This window comes from Lycorma delicatula, chromosome 4 (assembly GCF_047948215.1).
Source record: "Lycorma delicatula isolate Av1 chromosome 4, ASM4794821v1, whole genome shotgun sequence".
Classification (NCBI taxonomy): Eukaryota; Metazoa; Arthropoda; class Insecta; order Hemiptera; family Fulgoridae; genus Lycorma; species Lycorma delicatula.
Window position 1 is genome coordinate 148,596,847 of NC_134458.1, and position 23,056 is coordinate 148,619,902.

The window sequence follows — 23,056 nt, forward strand, 5'->3', positions numbered from 1 at the left end:
CACATTCCCGTCTAGCACTATAGCAGAGCTATAGCTATAGAAGTATTGTAATAGGTACAATTTAGGCATATGCGGTTTTCACAGGATCTTGACGTTTTGACACCTAGGGAACCCAAAAAACCGGATGGAAATTTTCCGGATGTTAATGTTCGTATGTATGTGTGTGTTCGGTGCCGGCCTCTAAATCACCTTATATCTCAAGAACTGCTGGACCGATTTTGACTAGAATTCATCAGATTGATTACTTCTGTATATGGGGCATTGATGCCATTAAATTTTCAACTTAAAAGGTCAAGGAGGTGAGGATGTAGAGCAAGGTTTAGTATTACGAGATTTTGCGTAATTAAGGTCTTATTTTTCTTAGACACATTTGATAATTAAAAAATAATAATATTTGAAAAAATATTTTTTCCAAAATCGCAACCCCACTCCAAAATATGCTCTAAACTAGTGGCTAAGTGAGTATACTGCGTCAATAGTAACCCCTCTCACCACAAGGAGCGCTAGTGTAGCACTGACGTACTGCTGTACAAAAAATACTATATTTAAATAAAATTATGAATATTTTAAATTAAGATGTGTGTGCAAGTCGTGCATTAGACGAGAAAGTCCTGCAATAGTGTTGTCACCTTTTTTCTTTTCATTCCGACCATTACGGATCACGTTTGCATAGTTTTGACTTTTTTTTCCCCAAAAGGTTTTCATTTTTTTTCTCTGTTGTCGCCTTTCTTCCGTCTATCTATTCAGGTTTGTACCCTTCTTTTTCGTTCTCCCTGGGAAATTAGATTCTTGAATCACTTTTCTAAATTTATCTCTGTCTTTACGCAAATCCTTAGAAATGTTTAATGTTTTTAGGTCTGTCTTTATTTCTTTAAACCGGTTGGTCTTTGTAACTCTGTTTATGTAAAAATCAAATATTTGTTTTGTCAATGTTGGGTTGCTCATTCTGCATAATGTCCATAAAACTGTAATCTTCTTTTCCAGATTAAAACCCCTATTTTTCTGTATATTTGTAAATTTCTTTTTCATCTTTAAATTTTGTAAATCCCATCTTCATATTTTGGTCCATAAATAAAAAAAAAAATATTTTTTCTACCTTTTGTATTTTCCTGTTCTGCTATTCTTTTATACTTCCTTGTACGAAGTAAAGGAAATATTTTGACCGAACAAATTTCGTTTTTCAGATTTCAAGGAAGAATCCATTTTGACCATCCCTGAATCCACTCTGACCAGTTACGGCGTGACGTCTGTAGGTACGAATGCAAGGTACATACGTATGTATTTTGCAAAACTCAAAAACGATCAGCCGTAGAATGTTGAAATTTTGGATTTTTGGACTGTTGTAACATTTAGTTGTGCACTTCCCCTTTTCATTGCAATCGACTGGTCCAAAAGTGTTCAAGAAAGCCCACAATCCAAAAAGATTTGAATTTTAATCTTTTTCTTAACTACAGTAATCAGCTCTCATTGAGAGCTTTTCAACGATATATCATAATTGGTACTTACTCTCGTTGATTCCAGAGTTTTAGCCACAAAAAATTTAATTAATGAAATATTTGGATCGTAAAAGGGAAGTCACATCGGTTCGAATCCGACTTCATTTCCTTTTTTTTACCTTTTTTTTTTAATTTAAATATATTGATTTATTAATGATTATAAACCTCTGTTGTAAAAAAAAATGTGTATATGTAAATAAACAGGCGTACAAGGAAGTCATTTGGTGTCCACATCAGATTATTTTTTTTTTTTAAAACTGCAGACATTCTTCCTCGTACAGTGAAAAGTGTAGGACTACACTTTTATAGTTCTTTAATTTAGAGGCACTATTTATTTTACTTTATTAATCTAATTTTAAAAAAAATAAAAAAAACCAGAACTTTTATAGATCACACAAAAATAAAAAAGATTGGTATAATTTTTATTTATAAGCATAATTAAAATATTTTATTTTTTGAATGTAAATATTAATTTATTATGACAGCATTTTATGAATCCCTACACAATCCACTTACCGAAGAAAGAAATAACTTTGAAATTAAATTATTTAAAAAGCCATTACATAGACAACAAAAATAAAATAAGACAGAGAAGGAAATACAGAGGGAGAGTAAGAGAGAGAGGTACTGAGAAAGAGAGTGAAAGAGAGAAGAAATATTTCAATTTAAATAATGTAATTATTTGTTTATAAAAGGACTAGGCAAATTCCCGTTAGAATTCCAAACGTATATATATATATATATATATATATATATATATATATATATATATATATACTACAAACAAATCAAGGAAATAACTATGTACGCAGGTTGCTTGGTTGCTTAGCATATAATGTTCAAGAAGGAATACATGTAATATTTTATTGTACACATATTTACACATGTAGATGTGCATGTACACGGACAGACAACATAAACTCTTGCACAAATATTGCAGACTCATGTTATTTGAACAGAAATTCTTCTCAATCTGTTACTTTATATTCAATTTTATTTTAATAAATCAATAAATCATATTGATTTGTTTTTATTTTTATTATTATTTTACTCTTACTATTATTATACCTTATTGAATTTTACAATGAAGTCTTATTTCCTACTAACATTATCAATAAAAAAATGAAATGTATATTTAGGCTATACACATGAATATTCCGTATATTTCTGTTAGAAGAACTTTATTAGAAGATTATGTAAGAACTAATTACTAAAATGATTACAGGATTTTTTTTCATTTCTTCATATTGTAGAGTAAAAAGAAAGTAGAATACATATGAAATTAATTTTAAATCAGTGAACTAGGAAATAAATAAGTAGATTAATTTAAAAAAAAAAATTATTTATAGTCAAATAAAAACGTTTTAGTATAAATGGATTGTTTGTTTTTTAGCAACTGCAGTATTGAGAAAGAATATTGCTTTTATCCCTTCCTATAATCCTAAAATTACATTTTCTATGTTAGAACAAGTATCGCCGTAGTTAGAGGTTAACAGTTTAATACTTTTATTATTTATTTTTAGTTACGATAAGTAAATTTAGTTTCCGATGAGAGTAAATTATTCCCTAACCACTTAACCTAAAATTTAAAATTCACTCAACCAAATCCAATCCACCCAAAAAAATTTAAAGTCACTTATAAAATTTATATTCAAAATACTAGAAAAAAAACTAAAGAAAAGTATTTTATTCTTTAATTCAATTAAATTAAAATTGTTATTTTTTAATAACAAATTCGACTTACGTTCGTGTGAACTGGGTAACCAAATTTAAAATAAATACATATACTTATTATTACGAAATAACTAATTTTTTGTCACTGTTTTCAAATTTAGACGTTCTTGGGCCAATAGTTTTCCAGTTGATAGTTTTTTTTATAGAATTAACAATTATTTGAAAAAAAGAGTATTTTAAGTAGTGTGTTCTATATCATTATAAGATTATCGTCTGAGCAGGAATTCAGAACTACTGTTATTTATTCAAAGCTAACACACGGTCGTTAACAATGTTTTACTCTTCATATACGTTATTTTAAAATAATTTTTTTTTTCAAATAGCGGTATCATTTTTTTGTTATTGTGACCAATAACTGAACATCTACTCTAATCAGTTTATCAATACAAATATACAAAGTTATAATTTTTAATTTTTGAAAATGTTTTCACTTGATAAGTGACTACAACGAAAAAACATTTGGTTTAAAAACACCAAAATGTGTAAGAGTAACAAAAGAAAATTGCGGGCATATATTAAGGAATACCTACCGTATTCAAAAATAAAATATTCAGTCAAAAAAAAATATCATTTTCTCACTGATTTTAGTTCCATTACAAACCAATGTAAAATCGTTTATTCTCATAAATCACTCACCTGCTTTTAGATAAAAAATTTTGGTCAAAAAAGGGCATTAATACGCGAATAAATATAGCATTTTTTCATTCGTTTTTCACAAACGAAGTAAATTAAAATGTAATCAAAAATAGATATTTTCTATCAGCTTTTATCCAGCTTTTGGAAATAAATAAAACTGCAAGGATTACAGGAAAAATAATTTAAAAAATATTTTAATTTTTTACTGGTTTTATGAAACAAGTTATTAAACTTCAAACTTATCAGGAAAGATAGTATACAGTGGGACGCCGATCTTTTAGATGTTCAACTATCCGGAAGCAGTAGTGGCTCGTAGCTAAAATTACTGGGTGTGCTGCTCCAGAAAATTTTTTCTGGGCCTTTTCAAGGCCGTGGTTAAAGCTTTCTGTAAAATTAAAGAACCGAAAAAATGAATCAAATAGAATAGCTGGAAGCAGAATAATAATCTAATTCTACACTTTAACACATTCAAGAATGTGGTACACGGTTTTTAAGCACAACACATGCGGAGTAAAAAAAAGCTACCTTCCACCAGCACGCCAGAGTCAGAACTGTGGGAGCGACAGTGCTTTCTCTCACTCGCAGCCTCGCGTGCAGCTTCCTATGTGGGCATGTGCGCAATAGCCAAACACCACGCCGCTGGAACTGTGATTCGCACAGTTCCATAGAAACATTTTTGTATCTTTTTCATACACTGGGTGATGGCTACTGACATTAAGCTTAAGAATTATATATTGTACAAGTATAAAGAAAGAATTAAAGAAAAAAGGTCTCATTATATTAAATGTTATCGATAGTTTCAAGGGGAAATAGGGAGTGCTGCATTCCCACAGTGCCTATACGCGAACCGTCACTGCTAACTGCTATAATTTACTGTAACCTTTAGTAGATCAACATTTAAAAAAATTATTTGTTGATTGATCATTTTATATTTTTCACTGAATTTATTAATACAGTATTTTTCTGGTATGCTCATCATTTATTGTCGTTGCAAATCTCTAAAATTTGTAAATTACTTTTTTAATCTGTAATTGCTTGTTTATGTTGTAGTAGATTGATTGCTATCTGCTTCAAAATAAACATACTATTACAGATTACAAAAAATCAGAATTAGTCGACCTGAGACTGTACAAAACTGCACTTAATTTATATTCATGCATATCATCCTCGTTCATTCTCTAAAGTAATACCTTCTCGGTGGTTCCGGGGACTAAACAGAAAAAAAGGAGAGAGATGGTCAGCCATATATATTAGCCTTTTTTCTTGTTTTTATAGGCGTTATAATGTTATGTGAATTCTTTTTGAAAGATCTGTTAGTTTTACCAATATATATTATATATATATTTAATTTTGTATATTCCACTTAAATTTTCTCCATTATTTTTACTATTTCTTAAATATTTAAAAATGTGGACATTAGGTTCGTAGCCTTTTTTATATTTATTGTAAAAAATTGTTCTTCGTTATTCGTTCTACGTTATTATCTTGTAATGTTGTAAAATTATTTTGATATTTAGTTGTTTGTTTTTTTATTTATTTATTCAATAATTCCATTATCAAAACCATTAGATATTGCTATTCGTTTTATTGTATTTATTTTCTTGAGTTTTTTCGTGTTTTTTTGTATATTATAGTGCTCTAAAAATTAAATTTTTATATGTGCCAATTTTCTGTAACATGAATGATTAAAGTTTTTGTTTATTGTGGTGTTATTCATTGTGGGTTTTCTATAAACTGTTGTTTCTATAGTATTGTTTTTGTTTATTCAATGTCATTATCTAAATAGTATATTCTGTTCTCTTCCATTTCATATGTGAATTTTAAGTTATCGGTATAATTATTGAGTTTATTCAAAATGGTTATAATTGGATTATGTACGACTAGCATATCATCTACTTATCTTAAATATAACATCATAACTTACAAACTCCAAACCAATGATTTTAAAGTTTCAATTTGTAATTCTCATTAGCATAATTATTCCAAGTTGAAATTACTAATAAAGTGCAAATTATACGTTTGAAAGTTGTTAATTCAAATTTTAAATGATTTATTAGCTGGGTTATACAGAGTATCCCATGAAGAAATGGAGAAATTTTCAGGACGTGTTCTACTGATAAACATAATGAAAAACATTCATATAAACGTAGGTCGGGGAACACTTTGTTTTCGAATTACGGCTAGCGAGGGCGAATTTTTGGTAACAAATTAAGGAGTAAAGTTGGTGGTTTCAATGTAATAAAGCTACGAAATAAGATAAGATCGATCCCAGAACTGTAACTCCAGTAGTTTTTAAGATATCCGATGTAAAAAAAACAAAATTCGACGTCGAAAAACAAATTTTTTTAGGTTTATAGTACAATAGCTTTGTTAAAATGATAAATATGATTATGATAAATTTAATTATGAGAAAATTAATGTAAATACAGCCGATAAAAAGTAAATATAAACTTTTAAAAATCGGTTTTATATTGAAGCAGAAACAGACATGTTTCAAAATTTTCTAATTCCTCAGTTAGAAGATGGACGCCATTACTATCAGCAAGATGAGGTGTCATCTCACTACCGCCGAGAGTTCAAGATTTTTTTTGATGCTCGATCCCAGGTCGATGGATTGGTCATGAAAGTCCAATTGCGTAGCCACCTCGATCTCCAGTTTTGACCCCGCTAGATTTTTTCTTGTGGAGCTTCATTAAAGATCGGGTTTATGTACCACCTTTGACTGCTGATCTTGTTGAGCTAAGATTTCTAATTAACGCCGCAGCTGTTGTGATAACCCCCGAATTGCTGGCTACAGCTGTAGTGAAATCGATTTCAGGTGGGATGTATGTCGCGTTACAAATGGAACCCATAAAGAACCGAAGTGAATTTTGGGTGAGAAACTTGATTTGTTTTTCTATGAAATGAAACCTCAAACAAACCTGTAAGTTACCTGAAGAATGTTTATATGCTTTTAAATTTGTGAAGTACTTTATGAATCACCTTTCGTATCATCCTATACAATATGATAAATCTTTTGTAATTTTATAAAGAAAATACTCATATTCAAATTACCAAAGTCCATTTGAAAGCATGTCATTATCCAATATTTGGCCAAGAAATATTTTCTTCTTCAAGAAACGTTCTGTATGTTATAATAAAATTGTTCATATTCACTGTTAATGAATCAAAACCATCTCATATCTATTTAATTAATTTTTTTTCTACATTTAAAACAGATAAAAAGAAATAAAATATCTTTATAATTCATATTTATTTGATGTAAAACAATAAAAAATAATAAAAATAAAAATAATAAGATATATATCGAAAATAAAGTATTTAAAACAAAGATCAGTCAGGCAAATATAATAAATATATAAATAAAACAAATACTAACAGCAACTTGAATCTGCCGATAAAAATCATGTATTACCATCAAATGTCATTTGTAGTTTGTGTTGTCAATTTGACAGTCATCCAATCCCGTATAAAATCGTTTCGATAAAAAAGAGTTTTAGTAATGTTAGCTTTTTTTGTTTATCAGAGACAAATTGAAAATGACAATTTTAAAATGTAATATAAAAATATTATTTAAATTAATAATAATAATTAATTAAAAATAAATATAATGTTTTTTTCTAAGTTAAATAATTTAAACTGCATTGGAAATTAAAACTAATAAAAATTTACAAAAAAAAAAAAAAGGTTCAGTAACTTTAAATTTTCATAATTAATAGTTGTAAATGAAAATTTCAGAAATATTTACATCATAAGTTTGACTAAAACGCAATATTTTGTAAATATTTTACTATTTATCACACACGATGAATTAATTTTATATTCAAATAATAATATAATATAATAATTTAATATTCAAATCTTGCTTTTATAATACATAACTAGATTTCCCAGCTACGTCTGGTTATCAGATTTTATTTATTATACGGAGGGGAACTCTTAAAAAACTAAAAAAGATATTTTATTTGCTTTAATTTTTTTTAATCCGAAGATTATTTAGAAAGAAAAAGGAGTACAAAAAAATTACCATAAACTGTGCACAGTTCTACTTGTTTTAGTTTTTTATCCCTTTATATTTTAGAAAATAATAATTTTTTATCTAAATTGCATTCTGGGCGAGTAGATGCTAAAATATTTTTTTTTTATCAAAAAGGAGCGACTCATTAGTATGTGCTGTTGAAAAAAACAGCACATATTGATAAAATTTTAATCATTAAAATTTGTATACCAAATTAAAATAAATTCATTCTTCAGGATCTCCGTAGAAACGGTAAAAGAAATTAAAGTATTCGGTTTAATACAACTCATTCTTTTTTTGTAAAAACGAGATCCCACACAATTTAAAAAATGTTCGTTTTTTTGAAATTCTAGAGTCCAAATGAACTTTAACAATATTTTATATTGTTGCAAGCGTGTGTAGCTTTATCTGTTTTTTTATGTCAGAAAGATTTCCTTTCTATTGCAAATTAACGTCAACTGTCTGGTTGATATAAGTAGATATTATTAATCTATAGCCTGTATTAGAAAAAAATTACTAATTTTTCTTCTAAAGTAAAATATTTTTAGTTGCAGAAACCTATGAAAATATTGGAATTTTTAATGTACATGTCGGTCAATGTGATTCATATATTTTTGGCGATAAAAAAGTGACACGATATTTTTTATACCAGTCAGTATTTATTTATTCATAAAATAAAACCAATAGGCTAACGACCAATAATATCATTGATAACGAAGCCTGTGAAAAATGCCATACATGACCGGGTATTGAATCTAAAACCTCCGGATGACAGGTAAAGACGCTACCACTCTACCATGGGGTTAGCGAAAAAACTAATTTTAACTTTTCTATGAAGATTTGAATTAAAATTCAGTCTCTCTCTCTCTCTCTCTCTCTCTCATATATATATATATATATATATATATATATATAGTATATATACTAAGTAGTATAGTATACTAGTATACTATATAGTATAGTATAGTATATAGTATAGTATACTAGTATACTATATATATATATATATATATATATATATATATATATATAGTGGTAATATAAATATTTAATACTCCAACACATTTAGAGTTGTTTAAATATTTCATTGTAAAAAAAAAAATAAAAAATAAACTATTTAATTGTGTTGACTTCATCAACACAATTAAATAGTCTCAATCACAATATAGTTTCAAAAACTAATCCCAAAAGAATTTTTTTCTCTAAAGCCATCCAAAAATTTCCCAGTATGAGCAACAGAAATACTTGTACTGCATTGTTGAAAATTGAAATCTATTAATACGTCCGTATGATAAAAAAAAACTTACTTACAGAAATAAGGGGAAGTACAGCTGGCGTGGTCATCCTTTCATAATTTAAAGGTGAGGATAATATCCTCCTACCCTCAACTATTCATTCTATTTTTCATAATATTATTATAAATAAATACGGACATACAAAATTTTATTTGTGTAAAAAAATGTTAAATAATATCTTGCACACAAAAATACAACATTGTTTCAGTAATACAATATTTATAATAAAATTATTGATTATTAAAAAAAAATTAATTAATGTACTACAATAAAATTAAAACATAGCTACATTTTAACTTCAATACACTAACGTAAAAAGATTATTTTCTTCATAATATATATATATATATATATATATATATATTTTTTTTTTAAAGAGTAATACATAAAATAAAGTTAAAATAAAAACAAATAAATAAGAGTTGAAAAAAAAGAAGAAAACAGTTTAAAATAAGTATTATAATATCCTACAATTTATCTTCAATATCAGTAATAGTAATAATGATAATAACTTTTATGATCTCTCATAACCTATAAAGCAATTTTCAATCTAACTAGTAAGAGACGAGACTAAAATGTAATATCTCACCTCCAATGTCAATATTATCGAAAACGTCATATATCATATTTTACAACTTTTCTTATAATCTTTATTGACGTATTATATTGTTGGGATAATATTATAAGGTACTATAAAATATTTATCCTTTATCAAATGCTAAATATTTACTAAGTAAAATAATATATCTTTTACATTATTTGGTTTGGTACATATTTGTATACTATATAAAATTTTCGCCATCTTTATGGTAAGTTAATAAACAAAATTTTTGGTAAATAAACCAACTGCCGTAGGATCGTTATCCTTTTACTAAAATTTTCAGTGAAATTTTACTTGAAAATATATAAATCAGCTGCATACATGAAACTCCAAATATTTCTGCTAATGACCTAGAAAAAATATTTCCTTAGTAGAATCCTATTTATCTTTTTTGATAGAAAAAAAATTAAAAATTTTATATCCACCTTACCAGAAAAAAAGATGTGTTTTCTCGAGATCTTTCCGTTTATTTCGAATTTACATCAGGAGATAAAAATAATATAAGTCAAAAATTAAAATAATTTCACAGTCATGACTGTTTTTTATTTACAGAAACTTTGTTTATGTAGAGGACATGTAGCTAGCAACTTGTAGTGGACGTGATCTTTGGCTGACCTGATGGTGTAGCGCTTTTTTTGGTAAACTCGGATCACCTAATCCCGTTCAGTTGTAAAACTCCTTCACAAATTTTTTGTAAGAAAAATAAGTTTTTTGTAACTATTTTCTATGTCAAATCTGTTAATATCTATGAAATTTACTATCCGTCTGTAAATGTACTGCTTTAATCTTGGGTATTAATTTCCGAAGGAATTGCGGGCCGGACGGATATCCAATGAGAGACGGAACGAAAAGCAAGGATTATTGGGGGATGTTTTATTCTTTATTTATAGCAGAACCTGAACATTTGTCTTTTGCTGCTGGGTTTTTCTACTTATCTGGTAGATATTTAATTTTTAATCATAGTAATATATTTATTTTTAGATTGTTTCTAAGATGGACAGAGTTTAGGATTACGTTCCAATCCTATGTAGATGGTATTTATGAAATATATTTTTAATCAGGTTATTATTTGAGTGATTAGCAAAATATCTGCTTCAGTCTTCCGACGAGATTTCTGTTTAATCCGTCCACTGAAGGCCTTTCGGTCTAGCAGAAATGCACCTGATGGGTCCCTAGGTTTGCAGAGGGTCTAATGCACACCGTTGCGGAGGGAGTCAGTCGCATGTGGTAGCTGTAGACGGTTGCCTGACTGATTACTGTGAGATGAGGGAAGGATCTGGGTTGTACGCCAAATGCCTCCTGGGCGGTCTTTAAATACCTTTTAGATGGGGTTATTTGTCTCCTTCAGAGTAGTTTGTCAATTACAATTACTCATTCCTTCCTTTTTGGTCTCCATCCCATCTGTGGGTAAATATTTTTTTCCTAGACATTCATTGAATCTATGATAAAAAATGTAGATATCTTAGTTATTATGTCCTGAATATTCATATAATTTAATGATAGTGGCTGTACCCATAGAAATATTTAAATACTTATATTAGGTAGTTGTCCTAATTTCCCATTCAGTGGCTTACAGAATTAATCCTGACCTGGATGAGATGCTTTTCGGGCAAATCCTGGCCTTCTAATTCTTCCTAATACTACAATATTTTAGTAAAAAAATATAATTTCTAATTCTATAGAATTTATTTTACCGTAGCATCCATCAATAGGGAAAAGAGATAATTTTTTTTCTGGCTTTCATATACAGTTTGAATTCATCATCATCTTTTAAATGATAACCATTTAAAAGTGAGTTATTCGATTTGTAATATTTTGAAATTCAATCCATATTATAAATCTTTTTAATAATTATATATACGTTTAAATAATTAAATTACTAAGATGATTCAAATTTGTGACATATAATTAAAGAAGACAAAAAATCCTTACTTACAATAGATGAAAAATAAACGAAGCATGTCAATGTAATATATTACTCGTAATTAGTTCACTTTCTCTTCATCTAAAGCATAAGAAATTATAATTAGACAAATTAAAGAAAAGCAATTTAATAAGACGATATGGAATAATTTTCCTGATGATGTTGAAATATAATACACTGAAATATTTTATAAATGAAAAAATAAAACGAAATATTTGAAAAAAATACAGAAGAATAAATGGTTACAGGCTTGTAAAACATGCATAAAGAAAAGATATAAAAAATATCTTATATAAATGAACGTAGATAAAAACGAAGAAATCTTTTTGAGAGTTAATAAAAAAATAATATTTTTATTATAGTGAATCAGAGAAAAGAAAAATGAATGAGAGATTTCTTTAGACATAACCAATGTTTAATAAATATTAATAAAGAAGAAAAGTAAGGGTGAAAGAGTAGAGGGAATTATATCTGACAAAGTAAAAAGATGATTTATGTGGTAAAGAAACATCTAGTAGATTTAATTTAATGAAAATTACCAGACTGTATGATAAAATATTAAATATAACAGCTAATTAAATCATGATATCATTTTCATATTACATACAAACATTTTTGAATTGTCTTTTTAGAGTAATTTATTATTACTTAATTTATAAAGCGTACTTTAAACTCGAAAAAAATATTTACAATAAAAATTAAGGAAATAAGGCGGAGTGGTATCGTAACAACCTTTCATCCGGGGGTTCCAGGTTTGAATCCGGGAATCCATAGTATTTTTCATATGCTAAAAAATTTATTTTCTATATTCCCAGGTACAAGGTTTCAAAGCTTCTGTAGAGAATTAATTTATCAAGCAAAAAAATCACTCCATGTGCAGTTCCTATTATTACTCAGACTTACTAATTCTTTCATAAACAAATAAACGCCTATACATAATAAGAAATAAGAATTAAATTCTTTGTTTTTATAACTGAATAATGATCATCATTAAGAAGTAAATGGAAATTCTCATCTCGTATTTGAGTAATAACTTGTGTCCTTAGCTGAAATAAATGGCAACTTAAATGACAAACTTTGTGGCATTTTCAGAGTTAAAAATATAACCTCGCTACTAATGAAGTTACATTTACTTATACAAAGTGAATATAATAAACTTTCAGGACATTTCGTTAGCGAGTATTGACTGGCGAAAGATTTCGTCCCGATTTCTGCATCTTTTGTAAAATTAAGCCAGATTTTAATTCCTGGGACCAAAATTAATAGGTAAGTTCTGACCTAGTTAAATCACCCGTTTGACAAGGTTACGCCATACATAAAGTAGTGTGTTTTTTGACCCCAATATTTTGTCTTTTACGCCAAATTTCTCGAAAAATGTTACAAATATAGTTCTGGGATCTATTTTTTTTTTCAATTTTCAGGACAAATGTCATGTAAAACCACTAAATTTACCCTCTAATTTGGGTGATGTTTGAGAGAAATCAAGAGTCTGGCCTGAGGTAGTGATTTGAGAAGAAATTAAAAACACTAAACTCAGTTAAATTAAATTAAAACTCAGTTATTAGGTTACGTAGTCAAATGTAGACACAAACAAAAATAATTTAATATATATATGTTAGATAACAATATAAATTCAATGAAAGCAATTACAACAAAAATATATACACTTGAAAAGAGCTAAAGTCATTATGAAAAAACAAAAAAACATTAAGTTCTTTTTACTAATAACCAAATAAACAAAACTGAGAATGTGTCCATGGTTACACTACACTTCTTTTTTTTTACTTGAAAGCAGACGATAAAGAATGTCTTCAAACGTGACTAAATATCGTTGTTGTAGAAATTTGTTTAATATATGTGAACATTTCATTTTTCATACTTAAAGCAAAAAATACTATCTTACACATGACTGAGATCAGGTGAGAGTTAATTTACATGCAGTTACGACATGAGTTACCGTGTGGTTTACATGAAACAATATTTGTATTTTAGAACACTATTAAATAAAAGATTGCTGCGACCCCGACCAAAAACCGAACAGGTTACAAGAATTACAGGATTGATTTTACTGAAGGCGTAGAAATTAGGGCGAAATTTTTCGCCAGCCGACACTCGGATCAGTAGAACAATTGTAGAATGATTCTACGTGAATCATTCTGTGTATGAATCTTATGTATTTATTTACTTATTTTAAAATAAAATATTTTTTTTCTAGACTAATTTGTTAAATCCATAAAGTATAATAAAAATCAGTAATTTTTTTATTTTTTTTTTTTAAGGTAATATTATAAATGATTAAAAATTATTTATTACACAAATAGTAAAATATAAAAATTTAATCCTGCAGAAAAATTTAGGTATATAAATGTCATAAAACAAAATTGTAAACACAATTCAAATGAAAATATTTTTTAATTTAAGACTAAAAAAATTTCAATTTATTTTCTACTACGTGATAAAAATTGAAAACTATTTTCTTTCTGATAACGTCAGATTTAAAATAAAACAATAAGATGTTTTAAGTCGATAGGGCGGAAATAATAAAAAGTTTGAAAAATTTATCGAAGCAATTATTTAAGGCAGAGATATATATTACATCGATAAGCAAAATAAGAGATAAAAACTCTACCCACCTTAGTAATATTTCTTAACAGAATAAAATAAGACTTTAGAAAAGGATCCATAGAAGTAGTATAATAAAAACATTTTAACTTATAATTTTTTTGTGGTGAAGTGGGTTTTAAACCTCGTTTTCAAAAGTTTTCCAACTATTATATTATTTCTAATGGTTTTTTAAAGATATTAGTTTTTTTAATAAAAACATTTATAAAATGTAAAAAAAATTATTGATTTCGTCTAACGTTACAGAAAATGCTGTGCTTCATAACAAAAGTTTTAACTGAATTTGTTTTTGCAGTTTTTGATACATCTAAATCAACTGAAGTACAAATTAAAATCTTCAGAATTGCTTTCTCTGAGATTAATAATATTTATTATAGAAATGGGGGCCTGACGATCTTTAAAGCAAAATAACTTAGCAACCCTAATGTGTAGGCGGGAATCTGATGTAACGTTGCACACCAAATACCATTTCAGATACAACGGTACAGTGGGTTGCTGTGCAGCGTGCGTTCGTAGTGGAAACGTATTTTAAAAATAATAGTTCGGTATTCAATAGTTCGATAACACAGGGATTATTCTGTTGGTATTCAATATTTTACAACATGGTGTCGTTATAAGCCGCAATACGATAAATTTTTGGATAAATTTCCCAATTATTCTGCAACGAGAAACAAACCACCAGGTCCTGCGCATTACCCGAGAACTCAACTAAATGTTAAGATTCAGGCAGGCAATGATCAGCCCTCCGTACACTGAGGAAAGCACGTTACCGCCGTCTGTTTATCCCTCAGCAGTATCAGGAGAATTTTACAAAATGATTTGAAACTTCATCCTTATAAAATGATGTTGATGGAAAATGTAAGTGAGCATGACATTGACCTAAGCAAATCGGGCGACTTCTATGAAAATTTTATTATCTTATATACCGATGAAATGGTCCTGCTAATGAGTGACGAAGCGCATTTTATTTTACCGGGCGCAATAAACAAACAAAATATCCGTTACTAGTCTGATATTAATCTTAAGAAACTTCATATATGTCCTCTTCACAACCCACGTACAACTGCCCAGTGTGTTTTAGCAAGTTTTGGAATCATAGGTTCATATTTCTTTGAAAAGAAGGGGTACTTGGTGACAGTCAGTTCTGACCGATATACACAGAAATGTTGCATGATTTGAACTCCTGAACAGTTTCGTCGTGGGATTTGAATGGAGTGGATGGAATTAACAAGGATGAAGTAACAACGCACACTGCCAGGGCCTCCGTAGTGAATCATCACTACGATGTTTTCGTCTTGAATACGAAATCGATCACTCCGTCTTGAATCATCAAGAGATGTTTTCAAGCCATATGATTTCAAAAGGAGGAAATCTTGTATAACCGGCACGTTCTCCAGGTCTATTAATACGCGACTAGTTCATCTAGGAGTATGTAAAGTCTAAGTGTTAATCAGCAGTCTAAATAACATTAACGAACTCAAATCTCCATACAGAAAGAGATCAAAGCAATCCTAGTCAACATAGTGCACGCAGCAATGCGAAAAGTATACGAGGAAGACTACAGCAGTTCATAGAAAATGATGGAGACGGTTTGTTATTTTATATGTTATTATTGTTATTATTATTATATGTTATTGTTATTATTACTACATTATTCTTGTTATTGTTATTATTATTATTATATTGCTATTATATGTTATTATTTGAAATGTTATTTAAAAAATTAACTTACTCTCATGATGCCAATGCAATTATATTTGCTATAATTACACATCAAAACATACTTAGGTAAATTATATTTTTTATTTAATTTTTAAAATCGAACACAGTGTATGTAACCGTAAAATATAAATCGTAAGTGAAAATGAAGTTATCACTTTTCCAGAAAGATATCATTTATAATTCGGTGAACTAGGCATTCTCTTTCTTGTTTGGGCTTCTTTAATAAAATAATGGGAAACTACTTCATCATAAATCTTCTCTAGTAAGCGTGATATGGGATGCTAATTGTTCTTAATGGCTACAATATTTTCAGAAGTAGTTAGTGTCTTCTGTTAAACCGACAGCAATCTGACAAATAAACAAATTGAGTAAGTTATATACAAGTATGCATTATGTATTATGTGTTATGTATTATTCTATTACATAACTAGCAAATCAAATTGAAATTTTATATTACTGAAAATAATTCTTAATTTTTTTAAAACAAAGTAGACAGTATCGAACTTAGTTCATAAATTTTAATTAAGCCTTTACTTCAAATTATAGGTCTTAAGACGTCGAAATATACCAAAACCGGAGATTGTCATTTTTTACAGCTAACAAATAGCTAGCAATTATTTATAGTAAATAGTTATTTAAAAGATCCGATAAATAGAATTTAAGTTACGCTTAGTATTTAAATGTTTAAAAATGCTAAGGTAGTTAAAAAAACTTCAGATCTTTACAAAGGTAAACGCTGACATAAATTATCTAGTTTTAAATTGCTTAGTTTAAAAAAATAACCAATTTTAAGAAAAAAATTTGGTGTCAAAGGTATTTTATATTGTTAAATTCGTATTTTTATTATAATAAATTGCCGAGCAATGATTATTATTTTTTAATTAGAAATAAGTTGTGTCTAATCTACGAAGCAGATTAGAGGTTTTTTAGAAAAGAAATTTGGCAGGGGCGTAGTCCCATGAAAATGAAAAACGGTTGGTTAAGAATTAAATACATTTAATAACTTTTATCTATATACACCCACATAGTATTTAGTTTAATCTCACTTAAGAAATATTTAAAGATTACTTAATTTACATTAAATATTAATGCTAAAATAATAAATCAATGTTAAAATTAATAATAAAAATAATAATAATAAAAACAGAGTATATATTATATTTGCTTGACTAAAGTTACTAAAAATTAAATTGTGTTTTTAATAAATAATTATATGTTATATGTAAATAAAATAAATTATTACTAAACAATAACATTTTCAGATACATAAATTTTAATATAATATAAACTTATAAAGTCAAAAGTTAAATATTAAACAAATGTTATATTTCATTGGAATTATTCATTCCTGTTAATTTTAAAACATAAAGAACAATGTCTGTCTAACATTTTAACAAGCAGAAAATCCAGTTCCTTTACTGTTTAATATATCTTTTTATCAATCTAAACATATATATAAAAGTGTTTGCTGTAACCAGTGCAACAGATGTAAACGAGAAACTAGTTCACAACTGTAATTATACGTGAAAAAGGAGTTCCAATTAGTTTTAAAATGTACTTTACATCACAAGACATGTTGTATATTCTGTCTTACTAATAAAAAGAAAGAAAAACTTAATTATATATTTCTGTGAATAATTATAATAATAAAGATAATACACCATTATAGACCTTGATCTTAAAATTAACAAGCGAAGTAAAATATAAAATGTTTTGTAAATAGTAACCTTTTAATAATCACGATTTCTTTAAAAATTAATGACTGTAAATAACTAATTTATTTGATATAATCTTAAATAATATTAAAGAATTTAATCTATACATAGTTTAAGAAATATCAAAACAATTTTAATTTAATGTGTAAATGATATTTATCTAAGATTTTATCATTGTATCAAATTTTAATTATCGCTGAACATATTGTAATATTTATATTTTATTTTAAAATTCAATTAATAAATAAATACTTGTTTTATAGAATATTAGAATTCATATGGTTTTTGAACTTGTCAAAATACGTGTCATTCTCATACAAGGAAATGACTAGCAGTATCGATTGTATTTAAGGTTTTATTATGCGTCATGAAAGAAATATCTGACTTTAAAGATTTACATCTTTCGAACAATTAGATAAAATAAATTGAGTTTTATAATTTTTAAAACTTATTATTTTTTGCGTTATTGCTATTATTTGTAATACATTTGTTGAAAATTATATATAAAGATTACAGCGTTTATCACTTATTTTTATTAATATAATTTTAACATTTCATAACTTTATTCGTATAAAGGTATATTTAAAAAGAAAATTTATCTTTATTATTAAATATTATTGACTTTTAACATCAAGGGCATTAATAAAAAGAAAGAAAAAAATTATTTTGACTCTAAAAGAAGAAAGAATTTTTTTATAATAAACTATACTTAAAAAAATAAAACACTAAAACAGTGGGAAAAATAAATAAAATCTAAAGAAAACAAGAATTTCTATTAAATCTGCTGGAAATCTAAGTTGTAAGTTGAAAATAGAAGTAAAGTTGTTTTATAGTGATACACTGAGAAAAGAGTAGCAATGACAAGTACGATAACCGTATTGTATATTTACGTTTAGAGACTTCACCCAAGTTAGAAAAATTCGAATTTTATTTATACAGTACATTACTACATTTATGAGAAAAGTACTTATTTAATAAAAGAAACCAAAGTTTTTATGTATTGTGAAAATTTTCTTAAAACAAAATTTCCTGTTAAAAAATTGGAAATTACACAATTATAAAATTAAAATAAATAAATAAAAATTATTTAAATAATAATTTTTCAATTAATTACAGAAATACAAAAATCTATTTAAAAAATTATTATTTCAAATTTGACAATAAAACAACAGCTGATCAACATTGCGCAATACTGTTCTAGTGTTTAAATCATTTTGTAAGGTACAGAGTAGCGCAAGAAATGATCCAACATTTGGTTTTGTTAACAAATATTTATAAATCGCAATACAGAAACGTAAAATAAAAAATTTTTACTGTATGTTCTACTTATCACGTGTTCAATATGACCACAAGTTGCTAGACGTGACGTCTAGCAACTTCTTCAACACGAACTTCTATATTGTTAATAACTCGACGACACATATGCTCGGTTATCTCGTTGCACGCCTCAATGATCAGCACTTAGCAGTTACATCACTGTACGAGAATATTCAGGGAAAATCTTTTTCTTTAGAAATCCCCAAAGAAAATAATCACACGAATTCAAATCAGGACTGTTCGGGGGTCAGTCCTGTCCACGCAAACACGATTAGGAAATCGGTTTGAAATGACATTTGCGCTAAACGTTTCGTGCAGAAAGTCTAGAACAACATTAGCTGTGTGCGGTCTAGCTCGATCCTGCGTGAACCACTCGTTTTCTAATCGAAACCCTTTCGCAAGAAGCTGAGGAACAAAATTATTACGCAGCATGTTTAGATAACGTTCACTGTTCACTGTCTGTCCAAAAAAGAATGGCCCTATTACCCCATGACTTGAGATAGCGGCCCGTACCGTAATTCTTGAAGCGTGATGCACCTTTTCACGAAGCACGCGAGGATTTTCGGAAATCATTTAAGAATGTTACTGTACGTCAAATAGAAAAAAAAAAGGGTTTTTAACCCAATTTATTGGTTTTCACCCCAGATGTTTCCAAAGAAATACTGCAAATTCGGTTCTGGGACCAATTTTATTCGATTTTTCAGGTTAAAAACCATAAGAAATTATTAATTCTCCTCCTTATTTAACGTCTTAAAAATTTTAGTACGACCTCATTTCACCGAGGTAGCTGAAATTCGGGGTAGTGAAATCTTTCACTAGTCGTAACTCGCAAACGAAGCAATTTGGGTCATTTGTTTACGTGAAATTTTTCCATCACTTTCGAGATTAAAATATGTTACGAAAGTCCCGGGAGAACTTCATGATACAACCTTTGTACGTATAACTGGATACCAGATTTGATTTATTAAACCAAATTTATAAATACAAAATAAAAATCAATTAATAACATAGAATCATAAAACATTATATAATTTCTTCATATGAATCTATTAAATAAAAAAATAAACTCAAAAAAAAATCGACTTATATACAAACAACATAAGTAAATAAATGCTAAAAAATAATCTACACTGCTTATAATCTCCGGTTAGATTGGCCAAAACACTCTATCACACTTACAAAAACTTTTTGATAAGATAAAAGTATATGTCCATATGTTCCAAAATGTTTTTAAGAAATTTTAAATTTCGTCGAGTTATGTGTTTGTTTGTGTTTGAGCGCGCGCGTATTATTTGACTCGTGTCAAAAAAAAAAAAATAAAAAAAAATTATTTATTGAATTGTGTTTTACTTTTAAATTATTAAAAACAGAATTAAAAATTTTTTATCTCTGGTAATGTAATAACTTTCCCAAGTACGTAACTGCTTTTTCTGGAATTAGCCGACTAAAGAGTACATGAAGTAACATTTTGAACTCATTTCTCTTCTTCTAGACGTTTTCATTCTTGTTTTTCTTATCATTCTTCATTGTTTTTGCCTTCTTTCTTCTGACCAAACGTTGTAAACTTATTTTTTCTCCTCTTAATAAGTCTTGAAATCTTGTACCAATTTTCTGAACGTTGTTTCTATGCTATATTATTCCTTCAGATGTTTTCATTTATATTAGATCTTTTTGAACCAATCAGGTCTATTGGTTTCCGTTTTTTCTTTTGCTGTGAATGTAGGTGAAGATTTGTTTTGTGAGCCTGTTACCATTCATTCTCAAAATGTGGGAGAAAAATTTCATCATTATCTGGTGTTCTGCCTGACAGTAGGTTGCTTACAACACTGTTTTCCCCATATGTTTCTGTCCCAAGCTTTCTCCTCCGTTCCCTTGTACCTTCTAATTTTTATCTCATCTATTAACGCAGTTATCAAGATTCCACTTCCTCTAATCATATGTCCTTTTCATTACTTCTTCACACCATTTATTTATCCATTTATTTTCTCATTCTTCTTACATCTCAAAAGCCTCAATCTGGTCCCCACCACTCTTAAATATCTGTCATTTTTACTTTTTTTATTTTTCCTTCACTTGTTCTTACCACTAAATCCTCATTATTAAAAAAGAATTTGGCACTTTTTTTCTGGTAGAATCTGCCATATTCTCAGTTTTATTGTATTTGTAAAGATCTTTATTACTTCTGAATTAGTATTCGTTTTCACAAATTTTTATTAGTCCTTAGATTTTTCTTAAGATTTCCTTTATCTTTTCCGTTACATTTATTTCACCTGATTTCAAACCGATTCTGATGCGTATAGGCCTTCTGGTTTGAATATTGCATTATAATACCTGATTTTGGCTTTTATTGAGATATCCTGTTTGTTACAAATATCTTTTTTTCTTTTTACTTAGTGTCTAATTCCATTTTTTCGTTGTTTTAACTCTGTTTTACTGCAAACATTTTTTTTATAACTTCAGTTCTACTTATTTTATCTTATAATCAATTTTATTTTTCACTGTTAGATCAAAGCAATGTTTTTGTTAGTTCCTTAATATTAAGACCATTATTATATAAATATTATTATAGGATATATTATTAAATATTAATTCCTTAATATTTAGTGATGATAATTATTTGATAATTGAAATAAGCATTTATTTGTTGATTTCGATCTTTTCAGCGGTCTAGAACGTTCCATAACTATTGCATTTTAATAATAGTTTATCAAACCTCTTACTTTTAATTCAATTTCAAATTGAATGTCTACATTCTGCATTATTATGTTGTAGAAATTTGATCTACATTAAATATCTTAACGTATACATAATACGATCCATATGTTCAAAACCACTATTACAGTAATCATATAGTTCCAACGTAAAAAAAAAAAAGGTTGTAATGGTTGACCCGATTTGAATCACAAACTACTTCCAAAAATGATCTAACCATCCTAAAACGTAACAAATATTCCATGTCACGCTTATTAAGGGAAGTAAATAGTGGATTCCCTTTTTTCTGTACACCGAGTTAAATACAACATTGTATACTAGCATGTTAAACCCACCGGAGAAAAACGTAACTTATCTCTATAAATTACATTTTTATTTTCATTAAAGGGACTAGCTGTATAATGAACATCATTACTCTAAGAAAAAGAAATTTAATTAGGGCTTCTTGTACTCAAGAGCTTCAATTGAATCAAGATTTTTACAGAAAGACTGGGACATACGGTATAAAGCAACAAGTTTATGTTATAAAATATTGCGGTACATATACTTTTTCAATTCAATAAGGACTCTTTATACAAGATATCGTATAAAAATAACATGTTTCATTAATATTATATATATTATTTATAACTAAATAAAATACGATATTATATGTAATAGTTCTGTAAGATGAACACTCGTTTCTATACGATATACTACTGGTTTATGCAAAAGATCAAATACATAATACGTACATGGTTTCAAAGAAACAAGGATGGAATTTCAATTTCAGTGTTAGGTAACATGATTACCCCAAAATTAATATTATTACAGAATTTATAATAATGTTCTAGAAACATCTTAATTTATAATATTTATCTACTCACAGTTCAAATTAATACATAAGGTAGGTTTACGATAAGATATTTACCTATTGATAACAATAATGTGATATTTGTAATAATTTTTCATAATAATTACTTGCTAATGTCAACGATATATATATATTTACAACAAAAGAATCTACTAATAGTATAAATATAAAATAAAGCTAATTAATCATCCAATTTATTTTATACCTCACGTTTAGTCAGAATTTCTGTAGCGGAGGAATATATTTCTATAGGAAGAATACTTAAAAGACTAGTTTTTTTGATCAACTTTGAACATAAAAAATAATAATTTTGTAAATATATTTATTTTCTTTATTAAGAAAAACTCATTTCAGCTGATATGGAATTATATGAAGAATCTATATGTTTGTTTATATATATATTTAGAGCCT